The following is a 19,386-nucleotide window of genomic DNA, read 5'->3' as shown; positions in this document are numbered from 1 at the left end:
GATGAGAGAATATCTGGAGAGGCTCCAATTGCAAATAACCCTGTACACGCATGTATAATTAACAGGATTCAAGAAGCATTAATGATCATTCTTTTAACACAGCATAGGCCTGCCTAGAGAAGTGAACACATCAAAAAACCTCAGCATTAAATTTAAAAAAAAAAAAATCTTTGACTAGTTTGACTTTGGGGAGCTTGTCAGATTATTAACATTACTTTAACCTAATTTTAATTTTTTTAATGTGATTTCTTTTTCCATGAAGCTCTTTGAAAAAATGTTGTTTATGCAAATAAACTACATGGAAAATTGGTTTTGGAACTAAATGACAGCTGACAGACTCGACTGTAATAGCCAATTGGGAACTTCTAAAGCATGATTTGTTTACTCAGTAGTACAAATTGCATAGCTCTGATTATCAGGGACAGTAAATATCTTAATAGTGGCTATTTTAATAAACAGAGTCTTATGGATGAATCTCATCCCTTACTAAGACTGTTTTGTGCTGCCCCAGTGGCAGCAAAAATAGCCTTACTCTTTATTTCAGTACTTGCCCTATTTAGTAGTTCAGAAGAGCTGGAATAATGAAGGTCAGATTTGTCCCTTTCATTTCCTACCAAAGCAGTTTCTTGCTTGACTGTTTGCACAACCATTGTTATCCTCATTGTCAGCAATGACTTTTCTGTTTGTCTTCATCTGAATCTATAGTTTTGGTTTTTTTCAGCCTGGTATACAAGTCTTTTAAGAAATCCCTTCTCCAAACTCCAGTGGGTGTTTCTTTTTAGAATTTGTTTCTTCATTTGAATTTCAAGGTATTTTTGTCACGGAGTTCTATGCAATTTTTAAAAAAAAGAAAGAAAGAAAAAGGCCAACTCTATAGCTCATGTAACATCTGTAAGGAATATAACAACTTTCTCACGTCTTCAAATGTAAAAATGTGGATTCTAGGTAGGGAAAAAGCTTTTTAATTTCTCAAAGCATGATATTTCCAGAATGCCTTTATTAACTGATCAATATTTGATCATTATGTTAAGGAAAATTGGGGAAACACCTGACTGTCTGCTACTGTTCCTAACGTCAAAGTCAGTGGTCTGTCAAGTCTACATAATTCTGAAAGTACAGTTCCTTTATAGGAGGGGATGAAGGGAGACCAGTTCCAGAGAACATGGAAACCTTCAGCAGATGAAGGAGGAGGCCACCAGCTCCCTCCTTGCGTCATTTATCTAATGAGCAAGTGAACCCTTTTCCGAATGACCAATGTTGAATTTCAATATACTTTCTTCTTGTCTTCCTTTCTTCAGATGCTTTCATGCCTACAGGCCTCTCATAAGGGAAAGGACTGGATATTTGCCTTCTGGGTCTGTTTTACTCCACCTCTGGCTGCTCAGTATGCCACAGGCAGTGATGCAGATCAGCGAAGACACTGCAAGGGTGAATCTGAAGAAGAAAAAGCTGATGACAGCAATAGCCAGGTGAGCAATGCCATGTATGAAGTATCCCTAATCTAGCTAGGAGGCCATAAGAGACTACTGAAAAACAACAGAAATATTAGCATGAGAATTAAAATCATTTGGACAACAAAAGAGAGGAAACTGAATTATGGTGCAAGGTGCCAAGACAGATATAATTAAGGTAACTCAGCTGAGGTAGAATAATACTGATGGAGTGCAACATAAATAGGAAGAGTACACACTGTTCAGGCAAGCTAGAAATAAAAGGCAGGGTAGTGAAAGACTATTATATAGTCATAATTTGCTAAGCTAAAAAAATGAGATAACATGACAAAATACATAAGTTTGAGTAAAAAAACAAATTAAGGAAGGATCATAAAAGGATTTGGATAATGTTGGATGTCTGCTTTAGCCCCCTAGAGTTTAATTTGCACTGGATAAAGATCTCCATAATGCTATTAGAAAGAGAAATATTAGCATTAGGGAAGATTTACTGTCTTTATGGGAGATTTTGACCTTCCAGAAACAGGCTTTAGAACAAATATTACCAATAATGGCAGAATGTAAGAATATCTAGCCTTGATAAGTAAAAGGTTTTTTTAGTGAACAAAGGAGATATAACAAAGCCATGCATGTAGGAAGAGGAGCAGTAGTTAGGCATTTGGGGTTAAGCATTTGAAAACTTGATAGTCACAGCATATCTATGAGTCATTAACATAACACAGAAGAGAAAAAGGAAAAACTCCCCTCAGATTTGTTAGGCAAGATAAATGAAAATCAGGCAATAGTTAAAATTATCTGCAACAAAATAAACAGTTACGGTTGTGTGCATTAAAAAGAAAATGGTATTCTGATAATCAGTTTGTAGAGCTCATTATTTGAGCTAAAGAGTACAGATGGACAATATGTAACAACATTTGAAGGCAGAATAAAGTTTGATAAAAATGATCTTGGCTTGTTTGGACAAAATAAATCAAGGCTGGAGGGGGTAGCAACACAAGGGAAAGAAAAGAATTACTGAAGCATAAATGATAACATTGGCATACAACCAACTGGACCTATGTTAGTACAAGTAAAGGATAAAAGATCTTTAATCACTGGAAGATTTAATTTCTCAGACACAACAAGGCAAAGGCAAAGAGCACAGTGAAGATGTAAAACTGTGATTTGATAATTGAGATGGTCACTTCAGGTGACCATGGCATCCACGAGAGATGCGGTGATTTTGATTCTTGGCACTGACAAACAATTGAGATATTTTATCCCGAGATTTCGCATACTTTACAGAAAATACTGATTTCCAATTTGGATGTGATACAGTTTCATTTCATTATTCCCTGATCCTACATATTTTGACAGTAATTTGGATTATGCCACAATATATGCCCTTACAGTAACTAAATCTTGGCAAAATTTATATTTTTTTTTCACAGAATCCTAGAATGGTTTGGACTGGAAGGGATCTTAAAGATTACCTAATTCTTACCCCCCTGGCAGAAGCAAGGACACATTCCACTAGCCCAGGTTTCTCAAATCCCAGTCTAACCTGGCCTTGAGCACTTGCAGGGATGGGGCAGCCACAGCCTCTCTGGGCTGAGAGTACCTCACCACCTTCACAGTGAAGAACTTCTTCCTTACATCTAGTCTAAATCTGCCCTCTCAGTTTGGAGACATTATGTCTTGTTCTATCACTACATGTCCCTGTAAAAAGTCCCTAATTTTTAAATATGTTTAGAAGAAAAATGAAAAATGATAAATATTTGATTAAAAATGGACTGTAACAGGCTGCCCAGGGAGGGTGTGGAGTCTCCTTCCTTGGAGGTCTTCAAGACATGTTCCTATGCGACCAGATCTAGGTGGACCTGCTGCTGCAGGAGAGTTGGACTGGATGATTTCTAGAGGTCCCTTCCAACCCCTATCATTCTACAATTCTATGATATGAAATTAAATAATCTTTTATTTATATGAAGTTACTATGAAGACATGTTACTGAGAGAAAAAAACCACTTGGTTTGATAGATGCCTGCTCTCGTAGTCGTATAATAAAAGGGATAAAATGGGTGCACTTATTGCTGTAATGTTTCTGAGGAAATAAGTATAAAAAAAGATATTATTTAACTGCTGTTATTTCCCTTTGAAGTTCAATAAATGGGAGATAAATAGATGTGATTTTCACTGGTTTTAGTGTTTCTGTCTGGAGATTCAAGTGGACATATCTGAATTTCTTACTTTGTCAGTGTTAGTAAAGGTAACTTTGCCCTTAGAAGAGTCAGTATTTTCCTATGAGCTAGTGTGGCACCATTATCTGGTAGTCTGCAAAAACCCAGAAATTAAATGACTTAGTAAATGACTGTATGCACAATATTTCAAGCATCGAGTGCAAGAGCCTTGAAATTTCATGAAGCATCCTGGGACTTGTTACACAAACAGTAACACACAAAAAATAACTTCCACTATAGTATATGACAAAGTCTATAAATGTATTGCCTTTTTAAATCACAGTAAACCTTAATGACATGTCTGCTGGAGACCTGCTTCCAGAACTTTTTATGTTACAGAAGTATAATGTAATGGAGTGGAATATCTCTACTATTCAGGACTCTTAAGCTAATGCTAGAGATCAGGAAAACAACTTGAGCAATAGAATAACCATCCAGGTCTTTTGTAGCACTCAGCTGGCTGTGCTTTATCTAAATGTAAATTCTGTGTTATATAAGGCAATCTAATTCACTGTCTTCCCTAAAAACAATCTCACATTATCCGTGCCAGGTGTTCCCTGTGCAGTGATCAGGACTGATGGCCTTACAGCATGCTGTGACCCATCACCTCAGAAGCTCCTCAGTACTTTTATTCTAGCCATCACGTTACTGCTGAAACTCAGGGCTAAATGCATCAACTACAACTGTCTGGGCTCGGTCAATATCACCTTGCAGAAGTGAAGCATTCAGACACATTAGGAAGGCTTTAGAAGTAAGTTAGAGAAGCTATAACCCACTGAGAGCTACCCGCAAACTGTCATTTAAATCTGCTATCCCACATCTGAACCTATTTTACTCTATATAATGGGGCTGTTTTCTGTTAATGCACTAAGTGGAGTCAGTGTACCCTGATTGCTTATGAGAGCCTAGCTATGCATTACTTTGGCTTGCCATGCAGTAGAAAAAATAATTTTTCAGTTTTGGAAACTAAAGTCCTTCCTCTGTCATTCACTAAAAATTTATTTGCCAAGAACATCAATCCAGGCTATTCTTGCAACAAACAAAAAGATATGTCTGAGCTAAGTTGCCCCTGATGAATCGTAAAATATTAATATGCACCTTCATCTGTTTCATGGAAACTACAAGGGAGAGGAAAATTATGTGAATGTTTTAAAGTTCTTTAGTAACGATGAGATTAATTATATTTTGTTAATCCAAACTTGAAGTTACAGAGAGGAAGATACATTAATGGATGGAGCTTCTTTTTCTGTTTTTCCCATTCTCCTTCCCTTCCCTTCTTATTTTATGTCTAGTTTAATAGGCTGCTGTTACGAGAGAGATCCTTTTTTGTGTGTTGCCCCTGACATGCAAATTTGTTTGCATTTATTTGTCTCCTGGAGCTGAATTCAGAACTGCAGAAGCAGCTGTGGCAGAATCTCTCCTTCTGGTTGGTTTAAACTACCTAGACCACTGTAATAATGATGTGATTAACAGGAATGATGAAAAGAGACAATTGACCTTTGTTTTCTGCCCTCAGATACCTGTGCTGGGATTACAAAAACCCGTGGTCCTATTATATGACAGAGGTCAGAATGTACTGTCAGAGGTACCAACTTCTATAGAGAACAAAGCACTAAGGTGAGCAATGTGCTGAGTAGAGTATAGAAAAATATATATATAAATCTGTTTTGTGATAGTCAAGGGTGAATATTGGCTTGTTCTGTGCCTTGTATTATCCAGTCAAGATTTCTTCAGTCTGTCACCAACACAGTGTCTTGTCAACTGTGCTGTCTGTCTTGCAGGCACAGAAATATCAGTTTTGCTTTCATCCCTTCTTTTTTTCCTGGCAACACAGTGAGAAAAGAGGAGGAAAAAAAACCCCAAACCCCAAATACAAGCTGTTAATATTAAAGAGAACAGTGCTGCAAAACCTAACCAGGGGGGAACTGGGCATCCTGTCTGTAATGTAGCTGCCCAGTAATGTACAGGCATAGTTAAACCTACAGATTTTTGAATGTTAGTCCACTAAAGGCCAATTAGTCTGTCATGAGATACTGAAAGGTCATGTTGATGGCAATACAAAGGAAGCATGAAATTTGAACAAGAGGCTCCAGCACACTGGCTTCTTGGAGTTTGCTGACAGGGACAGGTGTAGAAACCATGAGGATGAGTCATTCAAAAAGTTATCTGAATTTCATGAGCGTTACCACACTGCAAGAAATTCCATTGTACACAGGGAAAATCTCATTCCTAAATGCTATCAGGTTTGGGTGGGTTTTTTTTACACCTAATCTTGATAGATGTCAGCCTGGAGGCAGACTGCACAAATTTGATTTGAATGATACAATTACTGTAACTGTGAAAATTGGGGTCCTCACCTGTTGGATTTTGTTACTGGATTTTCCAACAATAGCTAAGAGCTCTTTGTTATATCCTTTCCCTTGCTTTTCTCCAACAAACATTAATAGTTCTGACAGTTGTCAGCGTACCTATCGTCATCAGTGATGGCAGGCAAGAGGAAGAACAGAGAAATGTGTTTATTTTACCAAATAAAAGCTTGTGATGATTATAAATGTATTGCCTCTGAACTGTAAGTCATTCCCCCTCAAATGTCAAACAATATAAGCTGAACAGAGAGACAAACAACTTGGTCATTATTCAAGACAAAGAAATATGTTTCTGCTTCAGAATACAACAAAACCACCACCACCACCACCCCACCCCCCTGAAAAAAAAGAGATGAGCTACAAACATTGCTGTCATGACTAGAGCTTCTTGAAGGATTCCTCTTCTTGCAGAATTCCTTTTCACAATATAAAATGGTTAAGAAAATAGACATTTTTCCTAACAAACTCTATGGGCAAATGAAATCTGGAAAACATTCAATTGCTGTTGTTATAAATAAGTGTGGAAAAAAGTTGCCTTATATTAAGAAGCAAATTTTCATTGTAAGTTTTTCAAGGTCAAAACCTTTTCTTACAGCTCTAGGTTGAAAGCTATGACTAAAAAATTAGCTTTTGGGAACACAAAGATTCTTTTGCACTAAGAAGTTAATGGATAATTAAGCCTCAGATATACTGATGGCTACATATTTTAAAAGATCTTAGGAAGACCCTAAATTTGATGTATTATGTCTAAGTATAAATTTACAGTTGTATTTTTTTTTTAATCTGATTAAAAATTTTGTACCAAATACCTCTGAGAATGCAACTCTCCAGGTACTTTTTATTATGTGAATCTCTAATTTCATTTTATGTACAAAGTGTAACTTTTTTTCTCATACCCATGAGTTATAATCTCCACGCTGTTTTGAGAAAACAGAAAAAGTGTTAATAGAAATTAAGTTTAGGAATTATCTGCACAGATTTGCCAAAGAAACAATGTTGCTTTTTTTCCCCCTGGCTACTTATAGCATTTCAAAGCTCTGGCCGCTCTTAGCAGAGAGTGAAATGTTGGTATTGAGGAATTATCCATTCCTGAGACCAGGTGCTTATAACTCATATTTTCATGGGACTTTGAAGGCCAGAAATGACCACCTCCACTGAACGATGCATCAGAGCCCAGTCATCACTTCTGATTAAAGGATATCCTCCAGAAAGCAAATTGCCACTTTTCAGAATTACTTGTTTCAGTAGTTAATGTTAAACCTCTGCTATCTTTACACCATAAATTTTGTCTTCCATTTCCAGTGAGTATTTTTGATCCCTGTCAACATCATTCTTAGTGAGCAGGAGCTCCCCTTTATAGAGGTAAACATGTTAAAAATCAAACTTTTAATTTACTTTTCAATAAGCTAAGCAAATTTATTTTGCTAAGTTGTTTAGTATTCACTATAGTTCTTTGCATATTTTTTTATGAACACCAAGACTGCACAGTAGTTTGTATCCGTGTGATATTGATGTTACTGGATGAAAAAACTGCACTCACACTTCTGTTCACTAATTAACTTATATTTATAGGGCCAGTTTCAGCCAATTTTCAAGACAATTTTAAGGAGAACAGCACAGGTTGTTTGGAGATTTTTTTACCCCTTGTGAAAGCTATTTAAGTTAAGCAACAGTTCTGAAATGAGAAATTACATGGTCATACAGATGTCCACCCTGCACATGTCCACAGAGTGAATTGCACAGTCTATTACCTCAGGCTAAGCAAATTGCCAGCTTGTCTAGAGACATTTCATTTGCCTCCCACTGGCTTGGCAGAGTAACCTAATGTCTGTCTGCAACTGAGCATGTAGATGTGTGCTAAACATGTCCTGGGACCCCTGCAGGACTGATCACTCGTTTACGATATCAATATAGATGTTAGTAGCCCAAAGTTCAGAAAAGCACTGCTGGGATCATGTTCAGACTGAAATATAAGATTCTGTGGCTGTTTTGCAGATGCAGGCATAAAATATACCTTACAAAGGTGAATTTTACGGGTCAATATATAAAATCTCAGCAGTCATTTACGGATAAGCTTACTTTCTTAAGTGTAAATAGGAATGTGTGCCAGAGATTGTCTTGTTTTAAACTATGCATAGATCACACACACACACACACACACACACACACACACACACAGCCATTCATTTTTTCTGAGTCATAACTTGGGATTTAACTTGATCTTTGTTGAATCTTGACAATATAATTCTTTTATAATTTTTCTTTCTCCCAGAAGAAATCAGGCATGGATACATTGTAATCTATTTTTTAAATCCTTCTCAAGAAAATGCTACAGTCTATCACTTGATCTTGTAACTAGATATTGTATTTTTTAGTTCAGGAACTTTCATGTTTTAAAAATGCAATGTTTCAGTCCATTAGTTGCTCACTTTATTTTGACCCGGCTTTAACCAGATTGAACATCGTGCTAATGAGAGAGATTGGAAATAGCCTTCAGTAGAATGAATGATTTGATGTTTTCTACTAATTTGCCACAGGACAATGACCACATTAAGGAGATGTATTTTTTCTGGCTTGAAAAGACTTCAGGCTATGTACTAATGGGGGGGTGAGGGGAGGGACTCCTATGCAAGTTTGATATCCTGTGACCAAATATGTTTCTAAAACACAGAAAGGGAATCCTTTGCAAGTACAAAGATTACTTAATGTGCTGATTTACATTACAAATGTGTCTCATATCTTTCTCTTAGTTGTCCAACCTGCTGCTCCCATTTTAGCAGTACCTGCAGCTTGGGTTTCATTTCAAATAACTATTTGTAGAATTGAGTTTCACATCTTCTCTCTAAGCACCTGAAGAGCTTTACCTCTCTAGCTCTGTAGTATTCAATAGGAAGAATTCTGCCTTGCTAGAAGGGTGGATCAAATATAACCTTTTTTTCCCTTTTTGTCAGCAGTTAGGTTAGCATGAGATGTGTCCTGATTAAAATGCCAGTAGTTCCCCATCTGTAATGAAGTTGCACTACCAACAAAAGTAGCTAGCAATAGGAGAAAAATCTAGTATGGGTAGTGTTCATCTATAACAAGAGAATTCCCAGCAGGTTTCTAGGACAACTTCTCCAAAGCATACATCCAGCAGTGCACGTAGTGAAGAATTTCAACAAGTTCCTTCCCAGACAGATTCCCAGCAAGCTAAGCACAGGGCACCCTCAAAGAGATTACTTCTTTGGAGGTCAGGAAGAAGGGATAAGAAAGGGTGAAACATGCTCAATCTGAGTTTATATTCAGTGTATTTAAAGATGTTGCTTGAAAGAGTGCTGAAAAAGTATTCTGTGTGTTAAAATATACAAGATTTCTGGTGAGAGTTGTTCACAGCCCAGGACATTATATTCAATAAAACCTAGCAGGGGATTGGAAAGAGCAGAGAATGCTCTGAAGAAAGTATTTTTAAAATCTGTTATTAACTAGTCTGTTTTTGATCATCAATTTGACTGTTTTAAATTACATTTTCTGTATGTGAAACATGAAGTAGCTTTTTGGTGAAGCTAATCAGAACAGTTAAAACCACTTTCTTGCTGTCCTACGGGGTCTCATTAACACACACAGAAGAGGAATCCTGTTACTTCTCACTGTGTTTAATTTCTCCTCAAGTAACCAGTCTATTTACAGTTGTCTAAGTTGTCAGTAGGAAAACAAAACAAAACAAAAAACTGAACCAAAACCTTAGAAGTATAAATATTCAACATGAGAAGATTCCTTTTTTTTTAATATATAAATAAGATGGGACTTCCTTCTGACACACCTTTACCTCCAGGACTGACCAATACAGGAGGTGTCAGAATGCCTCCATTTACCAACATATTAGACCTCAATGTCCCCTTGTGCCTAAGCTAGGACTCTAGATGGACAGGTAGTGTGCAATGTCAACCTTTATTTCACTATCAGCTGAAACCTGTAGCATGTACTTTCACTGGCAAATCTGGCTTTTAGAAGAGAAAGAGCCTGCATTTTATTAAGCAGTTTGACCATTTAAAGAACTAATCTCTACTAATTATAGCTATTTAAATATTAGGTATCTAAATCAAGCTTATCACCTACAGAGAGATAATCACTGACCTTAGAAGCAAAGACAAGCACTTTGCATCAACAATTCATCTCTTCCTGAGATAGGCAGGACTAATAACATTCTCTGAGAGTCTCCTCTTGTTCTCTGCACTGACTAGAAAGACAACCTAGCAAGTGGCTCACACGATATGTCTGGCTTCCAGAAGGCTAAAGTAGATAAGATGAATCCTACCTTTAACCAGAAAATGTCCACATGGGCTCTGTGGCTGCTTACCAGATACTCTGAGAGTTATCTATTCAAAAGACATATCCCTATCTCCTCTCTTTTTTACTGTCAGTTCGCAATTCCAGAGTCATAACTCTGGAATAGTTTGAGAGTCAAAAATGGGGTCAGGGATCCCATTTTTTCTACTTTTGTCCTCTTGCTTCAATAGCAAATGAGTATCCAAATGCATTCACTGTGACTGCCTGTAATGCTCTTAAACATATGCATTGCTCTAGTTGTATATTGTCACATGGATCCTTTGTGTCAAGTCTGAATCATCTTGCACTCACTAGTTTAGTTATTGTAGGAATACTTTCTCATTTGTTTTTTTTTTCCTGTGTTATCAGCTTAAACCTTTAAAGGCAAGCCAATGAATCCTTCATGCCATCTTCTTATAAATGCATAGTAATACATAACAACATGTTTGAAGCCTGTAAACTTCTAAAGCATTTTTGACAAAGTAAATGAAGATATTGACCATTTTGAACCAGTTGAGCTCTCTCTGGTGTCTATTTGAAGTTCATAGTTTCTCACAAATTTTTTTCCAGTTGACTTGTCAATAAAAATCGTGCTAATTTTTCTTTTCTTTTTTAAATTATAAAGTGACACGTTCCTGTAGCTAAAGCAAATAAATTATTTTTTTAAATAGTATCTTAAATTAAAGTTATCTTCCCCAATGCTCCTGTGTGTTCCAACTGTTGTGATACAAAAGACGGGTACAACAGAGGTACAAGAACAACTGATTCTTCTCCACGTCCTTGTAGAACTTCTGTGAAGGGTTCCCAATTAGCACAGTTTACACAGTGCAAGGCAGAGGATGGTTGGACAGTCTGGAGAGGCCTCCAGATCTCCTCTCTTTATGTCTAAGAGATAACTGTGCTTTTTTGTCTTTCTGGGGCTTGGTTGTGGATTTCCTGCAGCAAGTGCACCCCAGTTCCAAAGGTTGCCACGGGCATATTTTTGTGCTGCTTTTTTCTTCTGAAAGGCATGAGAAATTTAGAGACAGTCAGGAGCATGGACTAGTTCTCTATACTGAGGGCAAGTCCCTGCACTTCTTTAGCAAAAGGATGCTGTGAACTGATGTGCATGCTTGGATCAAGGCCCATTCTCAGATGTCAGTTAAATAGAAATCATTTTAACCTTGATCGAGAAACAGCAGTTAGACCAGTGAACGACTTATGAGGTCATCTAGCTCCTTCTTCCTGTTGACATACAGCTATTCCACATGAGGTGCCATCCAGACACACGTTCAGTGTCTGACTGAACAGAAAACCCCAGGGAATGCTTACACACACTTTGAATGTCGATCTTTGTCCAAAGGAATCTTTTAAAGTAGGTAAAAATTAATGGAGATTAAAATGTCATACTGGAGCGGGAACACTTTCTCAGTCTATCACGGTCACATAGTGAGGCCCCAAACAGACTTGTCCATTCTGTGTGTTTGAGAAGATGGGTAGTTGTATAAAAGGCAATGGTATCATCAGAAGCAAGCTAGAAAAAGGTAACTAACATTCCTACAGTCTCTCTAGTCTGAGATTGTTCTAAAGTCAACTGAGAATAATGTGCTCAATAAGAAGAATTTTTTTAATTAAATATATAGTTCTGTGATTGATATGATCCCTTTTATTGGTTTGATTTTTTTCCTAGTTTGTTTTTCTAGGTTGGGGGTCTTTTTTAGCAAAATACTTGACTGGGTGGGAGAGAAGGTGGCTACCTTTCTGCCTTATCCTGGCTGCTGTTCTCTGAGTTGGGAAGCCCCTGGAAGCACTCTAACCCTTACGGAATGCACTTTGGGGCTGTCACAGCTTTCCATGTTATGATAGAATTTGGATAATTGTAAATATTGTTATTAGAAAACTCAAGAATTATTTTTTTACAAGCATGTTTCACATGGCTATGTGGTGGAAAGACATTTGGTCCTCTGGAAGGAGAGTAAGTTGAAAAACACAAGTAGATATCTTCTTGTGCCAAATCTTCATCCTACTTGTAATTGAAAACAGGTTAAGTCTAATGTGTGAGGGTTAAAGAATCTGCGTTTGCCCTTCTGCAAAAGCTAGCTCAAGGTTCATGTATAATTTAAGTCGTACTTACACTGTATTTTAAGGTTTTAGGTGAAATTTAAATTACTTAGTAGATTTAAGCTGAATTTTCCCCTTAGAGAAGCAATCTATATGCAAAGAGTAAATCAGAGATACATTAATTTCTTCAGTACACAACTTCAATAAGAAATGGGGGGGTTTTATGTTTTATGACTTGAACCACCTAGAAAGCAATGAAAAAAAGCCCAGTGCATCATTGAGATTCAATCTCTGCTCCTAAGGATGAAGGTAATGCTCTGTGACACTAATGTATCCTTGCACCATCTGCTTTTTCAGTCAATAACACTCAAAGCTGTTCCTTTCAGAATTCATTCATTTAAAATGCGTAATCTTTCTGTGGAAAGTATATAGATCATATAATTCATATAAATTATTTTCATTTATATTGGGTTTATATATTTTTAAATCAAAGAGGTCAAAACTGTATATGAATACAAGATAACTTAGTTGTGCAAAGTTTTTAGACTTTTCCAGTTTATAAGCCATTACTGATATAGAGAGATTCAAATCCCTTGGGGTAATTTCTATTATTCAGTAAGTTTTTCTGTAACATTTGAAAGAGATTCAAAAGAGGGAAATCAAGTGCTCAATGTTTCTTTTTCAATAAATTTCATAATGAAGTAAAACCTCAGGATGGGCTGACAAACATAATCAAGAGTTTCATGACTCCAGGTCTGGGAAGTTGACGTGTAAACTATAACCTAGCACTGAGTAGAGCTATTCAAACACAGAACTGTGGATGTCAGCTCAAATCACATCCAAAGTCATCTGGGGAAAGAGGAGGAGCACTAAAGAGTTATTCAAGGAGATATTAACTTCTCAGCTGCAAAACTTTAACATCCTCATATCGAGTGTTACTTGCCAATTCTTCTTTGAAACTAGACCATACACTGAGTCCTTATTATAAGTAGTAATATAACCTGTAGTACTAGAGGCTGTACACAGTAATGTTTTCTTTGTCTGCCACTTCCTGAGAACAGGTATGGTCTTTTCTCGCAAATCTGAATCTATTTCCTTATCAAAGCCTTTGTTACCATCAGTATGGTACTGGAAGCTCCTCTGCTTTCCAATAAAAACTCTGAAACCAGTGAGACTGTGGGAGAATTTGGAACTCCTTCACAAGGGAATTTTTATGCTGGCAGTCTATTAAGACATATATGATGAAAATTAACTTTTGTACATGCCTCCAATATTTTGTCCGGGCATTTCTCTATTAATCTATGTTATGAATATTAATTATTTATGCATAAAGGTAAGTGTGCCAAAGCAATAATAAGCCAAAGGAAGTCTTCTGTGAACAAATTCTAATGTATCGCAGGGAATGCAGTTGTATGGAAAAAATTGAAAGAGACACCAGAGGAGCTACTGTGTAATGTGAACAGACAGAGCAAAAGGGCTACATGACAATCCAGGGAGAGAAAGAGAGCTGTCAGATAAAATATAAAGGTGGAGCAATCACAGTGCTTGGGGCTGTGTTTAACTCCATTGGTGCCATGCCAGGGTGAGCAACAGGATTTATTATACAGTTTACATTACTCATCCTGCATGTACAAAATTGTTACAACCTAGATAATTGTTACTAGGGACAGACCTCCTTATTGGACTTTTTTAATGTGTGCAACATAGTGAAGGATTAAAGCAGAGAAAGACCAGGAAAATCTCAAGGATATGTATTTTTCCTTGATATCATCCATTTTTTTTTCAAAAGAATTAAATGGAAAGGAACACTTGAAACTGAACTTTCTTTCTGTACTGGCCGGTATTCACAAGCTATAGTCAAAGCTCTTGTTGAGATGCACTTGTGAAGAGAGCAAGTTAATAAAAAATATATCCTGGGTTTCTTGTTCTCATGTTTAGCTGATATCCTGGCAAATCTTTCTCAAACTATGATGTGAACTGGCAAGTGGGTTGCCAAGAGTGAACTAAAAAAGCATGACAGAGACTCTAGAGTATGATAATAATATTCTAATCCCTGCCATGCTTATGCTGTTATTTTATTTATTATTTGTTATATGCTTGGGTATGCCTGACACATTGCAAGACAAAAGCAAAGTTACTTCTCTTGTGCTTTAATGCATTTTGCTGTGAAATACATAGCTATGCCTTTTGTAAAAGCAGAGAGGCAACCTTTTTTATGTGTGAGACATAAGCTCTTCAGAAGCAAGAAATAATGTTCAGAATTCTAGTAACTGAAGAAATACTACCTGCAGCTTTTTGTGAGTTACTTACAGAACCAAATAAATTATTTCCATGGGACTGGATTTTTATCAAAAGCTGGTTTTATACCTGATATGCCCCCCTGAAAGACTGCTTTAGATTTTTCACACAAGGGCCATTAATGAGTGCTCCTCCTGCACCTCCCTTACACCTCTGGAAAGTCATCTCCCATTTCTGGCCTACAGAGGTGTAATTAATGTCTCAGATGTTTTCTCTCTGGCATACCCTAACCATATTAGAACCTGTGAAATACTGATTTTCAGATCTTAGCAAGGCCTTCCTTGAAGGAAATTGGAAGTTCTGTTTAATAAGTAGAACTCTTACTAATTAACAAAGGTGGGCCAGGTGTATCAGGTTCTAAAATAAGGCCATTTTATGACTCTAATGCTGCTAATGGTACCTAGAAAGGGAGCACTTCATGTCTATAAATTGCTGCATGCCATGAATTACAGCACTTCATAGTCCTGTGCTTTCTCATCCCTCTGGAATGAGAAGGATTTTGCCTCAAAAACTACAGTTTCTCCATGTATTTGCTAGTAGACCTTTGAACTAATGCAGGAACTGGCCTCTGGTAAATCACACCTTCCTCAAGTGATTATCTCACTGGAGTGGTTCCCAAGGGCTGAAATAGCTGCGTGTGTGACACACATTCTCTATCAGAAATGGAGAAATCAAGTTCAGTCTTTGAAGTTTCATAGAACCAAGCTGGGAAATAGCATGTATAAACTAGTCCATTTAAATCCCCTTGTTACTAATAGTTGTATTTATAGCTTTGTGTATGTATATGAATAGGTTATTTATATCTTTATATTCCCAGCAATTGTGTAGTCATAAAAACAGACAGACAGCTGCTACGTGCATAATATATATGGGTCAAAGTCAAGGGTGATAAGCAAATAATTTTGTTCTTTTCAACCTCCTGGACCTTTTTTCTTGTCTTTTGGAGCTTTGAGGATGGAAATAGCTCTTCCTTTAGCTTCACCAGGTGGACTGGAAAGATGGTAATTTTTACCATGAGTAGTGAAAGTTTCTCTAATATTAATGCCTGAATGTTAATGCAATGAAGTCAATTTGCTGTCAAGATGACCAAAGACTTAGGTAAGTGTTAACCAACACAGAACCCCAAGGATTTCATAAGGTACAACTGTAGTCAAGTTAGTGACTATTTCTTCCCAGACACAGCCATTTGCTTATGAGGTTCCAGTTAATGGCAATGGTATGAAAGATATTTTTTAACTCTGCAAGTAATTGTACCACTGTGATAAAAGTGTGCCACATTCTTTTTTACAATAAGTGCTGATAAATCTGCCTCCCTTGCAGGACTTCAGCTCAACATTAGAAAGACAGAAAGAAGGAAATGAAGAGCTAGGCCAGTGGAGGGCCATCACAATGGCCGAGCACCTGGATCACACCAGATGAGAAGAAATGGGTTTGTTTAGGTTGCAGAAGAGAAGATGTAGCAGAAAAACAAAACAAAACAAAACAGTAGCCTTCCAATACCTACAAGGAAGTTACCAGAGACAGGCTCTTTACAGAAAAATGAGAGGCGATGGCTAAAAATTGAAATGAGAGCTTCTGAATAAATATTAGATTTAAGTTTCTTTATAAGGATAATCATTGGACCAGGGTTAAGGGAGTCTGTGGAATCTCCATCCCTGGAAGATTTCAAAACACCATTGGGAAACGTGGATTGAATTCAATGCTGACTCTAATTTGAACAGGAGATTGGACCAGATAACTTGTGAAGTCTCCTTCACATTGAATGATACTGAAATTCTGTGAGACTATAGACTGTTCAGAGGCCCCTTTCTTGTCTTTAAAATTTACACCCATAGCATCTGTTTATCATTGCAAAAATATCTAGCACCTTTTATTCACAAATCTGAGTTTAATAGTGTCAATACACAGGGAAGTAATTTAATAGTGATGTAATTTGACTGAAGCCTATGCAACTAAATATTTTTTCATGGTGTCTTTGTAGTGTTTCTTGCACAACAAAACCTGGACGAATGCTTTTAGGTATTATATAAAACAGTAAATGCAAGTAATACCATAGTATTTCACGGCAAATTTTGCCTGGGAACATGAGGTCTGCCTACCTGTGTTTAAGCAGTGATTTTGTGGACAAGCATAGGTAAATAAGAGCAGCAATGGGAAAACAGAAGAGTCCAAGATAAACTAGGAAATGTCCATGAGTCACGACTTTAAAGAAAACTCAGGAAAGAGAACCTTTGATGTTGCCAGAAAGCATCTTGGAATTGGAAGAGCACAATCCCAAATTTTGCCTTATGTCATTTAATCACTTTCCTGTTCCAGAAAACGTGACTTTCTGACTGTTCCTAATAAATAAACATGACAGCATCAAAGGTATAATGTGATTGATATTTCCTAATTAAATTTCTGTGAAGGCTTCACAGAATGACTGACTGGTTGAAAAATGGATCATGAGGAGAAAAATTGTTAAAAACATCTTAATTTCTATTCTCTAGAACTTTTATGCTGCTGATTTTTTTGTAAAGGCAATTAGGAGTTTATTCTTCAGCATCTTACTTGGAGGCAGGCAGGTCAGTATTATATATTTATATTAAAGCCTCAATTGAGATTATAGTTATATTTCCCAATCCAGTTATAACATGCTAATAGTTAGAATTTTTCAAAGAAAACTTAATTAAATAGTTCCCTAGATACACTAAGTTAAGCATTGAAACAACTAGCATGATATAAATCATTCACCAACCTTTATAAATGCATTTTTCCCCTAGATTTTCTTGTGTCTGTGTCTTGCCTGTATTCTGAATCATCCAATTAAGTTCCAGGAAATTCAGAGCACAGTTGTGCATCCTGGGTTCAGAATGTACAGACAACTGAACTTAGAGATTTGATGAGGAATGAATGGCAGCTTGTTTATTATCCCAGGTTTTAGCTGTGGTGGGCAGGTATATGGTAGTATGAAGAACAGGATGGGAGTTTCAGGGTGTTCATGCAGGACAAAACTCAGGTCAAGCAATACATATTTGTTCCTTTTGCTGTTGTGGTGGCTGACATTACCTGATTATGTCTTGATAATATTTCATCTTTGACATGCATGGCATTTCATAACTTATTGCAACCCCTCTTTTGTATTTGGAGAACAAACAGGGCTCGATGAAAGTGAGGGTTGTTTACACACCACATAGACTAGGGAGGTGATGATGTGTAAAATAGTGCCCTCTACTGTGTGAATCAAGAAAATGCACTAGGTTACCCTCGGAGGAAGGCAGGCTGGAGTTCAAAAGCTCTTTCTTTTTCAGTGAAGATATTAAGCTGCTGCTTCTCTGCTAAAGTTTGTTTGCTGGATGCTATTCAGGACTTCTGCTTCATCAGGGCTGAAACGTTGGATTTTTTTCCCTTTGGGAAGGGATTTATTATGAAAGGCTTTTCCTGCAAATTCTGTTCTATTTTCCTGTAGTTCCTCACTTTTGATGTTCTCAATAACAGCACAAACTGATTGAAAGGTAACATTCTACCTACTAATGGGAATATGGTTTATCTTAACAAGTAAGAAAGCTGACAAAACCTTCTGCCTTGAGCCATAACTTGGTCCATTACAGAAGTCTATGACAGTGACTGGTATTGCGGTTTCATGAAGATGAAGGAGACAGTTAATATGCAGAACATGCTGTTTTTTGGTGGAAACACTACTATTTATATTTCACTCTTTAAAACACCTCAATAGGATCGAGAACCTCAATTCTGACTTCAAGTAATCCACTGGGTGAGGAACCTGGTAGCTCTTAGTTTCTCCTGAATAACTCAGCTTAGTTCCACTGACCAGAGTATGGTTAAACAACCCAAGGCAGCAGAGGATAGGCCCCCTTGCAATTAGTTTAGTTCAACATTAGTGAAAGCAATGTTTCCATACTGTTGGCCACTGGCAATGACATAGAGTAATGCAATATATAATATAGCACTTTATGATATAACTCAAACAATGACCATTTCTCCTGCCCCATAATGTTCAGTTGCCTTTCCAGACACACAGACTTACGCAGATGAATGGCCACATGATGGTTCAGCGATGCACAATAAAATGAGAGTCACTTTTCAAACTGTATTCAAAATTAAATGGAATTATTTGGCTTTTGTACCTCTCAGAGTGTCGTAGGAATGATGAGTAGGCATTTTTAATCCATTTCCACAAACTGAAACAAAGAGGAATAGCCTTTGGCACAATCATAAGTAAGAAAGTGTCTTCTCTGTCAAAGTGTCTTCTCTGTCAAAACAGTATGCCTAGATCTATTCCTACTCTGGGTAAATTCATAGCTTTGGGAAGATAGATTCAAGCTCAAGAAATACATTTTAGAAACTAATCTAGGCTTGGGTTTTATAAAAAAATAATGGTATTGATAATCCCTTATTAGTGCAGACTTTGGCATGACAGAATTGACAACCACTCTGAGCTTATGCAGTTATGTCATGCCTTGTTATATCCTTCTAGATTTCCTCCAGTTACGCTGATGTTATGTTAGAGCATTCTTCTGCCATATAATATTTTACTTTCAGGCTTTTAGAGCCCCAGTAAGAAAATAATTTGGCTGATGTGACAGAATTTCTTTTTGTAAGTTTGATTACTCATGGTCTGGGCAATTTTCTTGACAACTGTAAGAATGGAGTATCCTCTGTAACTTGCCTGCTACTATTTTCCTGCACAAAGCAAGTTATAATTAAACT

The sequence above is a fragment of the Colius striatus genome, chromosome 8 (assembly GCF_028858725.1).
Source record: "Colius striatus isolate bColStr4 chromosome 8, bColStr4.1.hap1, whole genome shotgun sequence".
NCBI classification, from domain to species: Eukaryota; Metazoa; Chordata; class Aves; order Coliiformes; family Coliidae; genus Colius; species Colius striatus.
The sequence above is the reverse complement of the archived record's forward strand: the minus strand, read 5'-3'. Positions refer to the sequence as shown.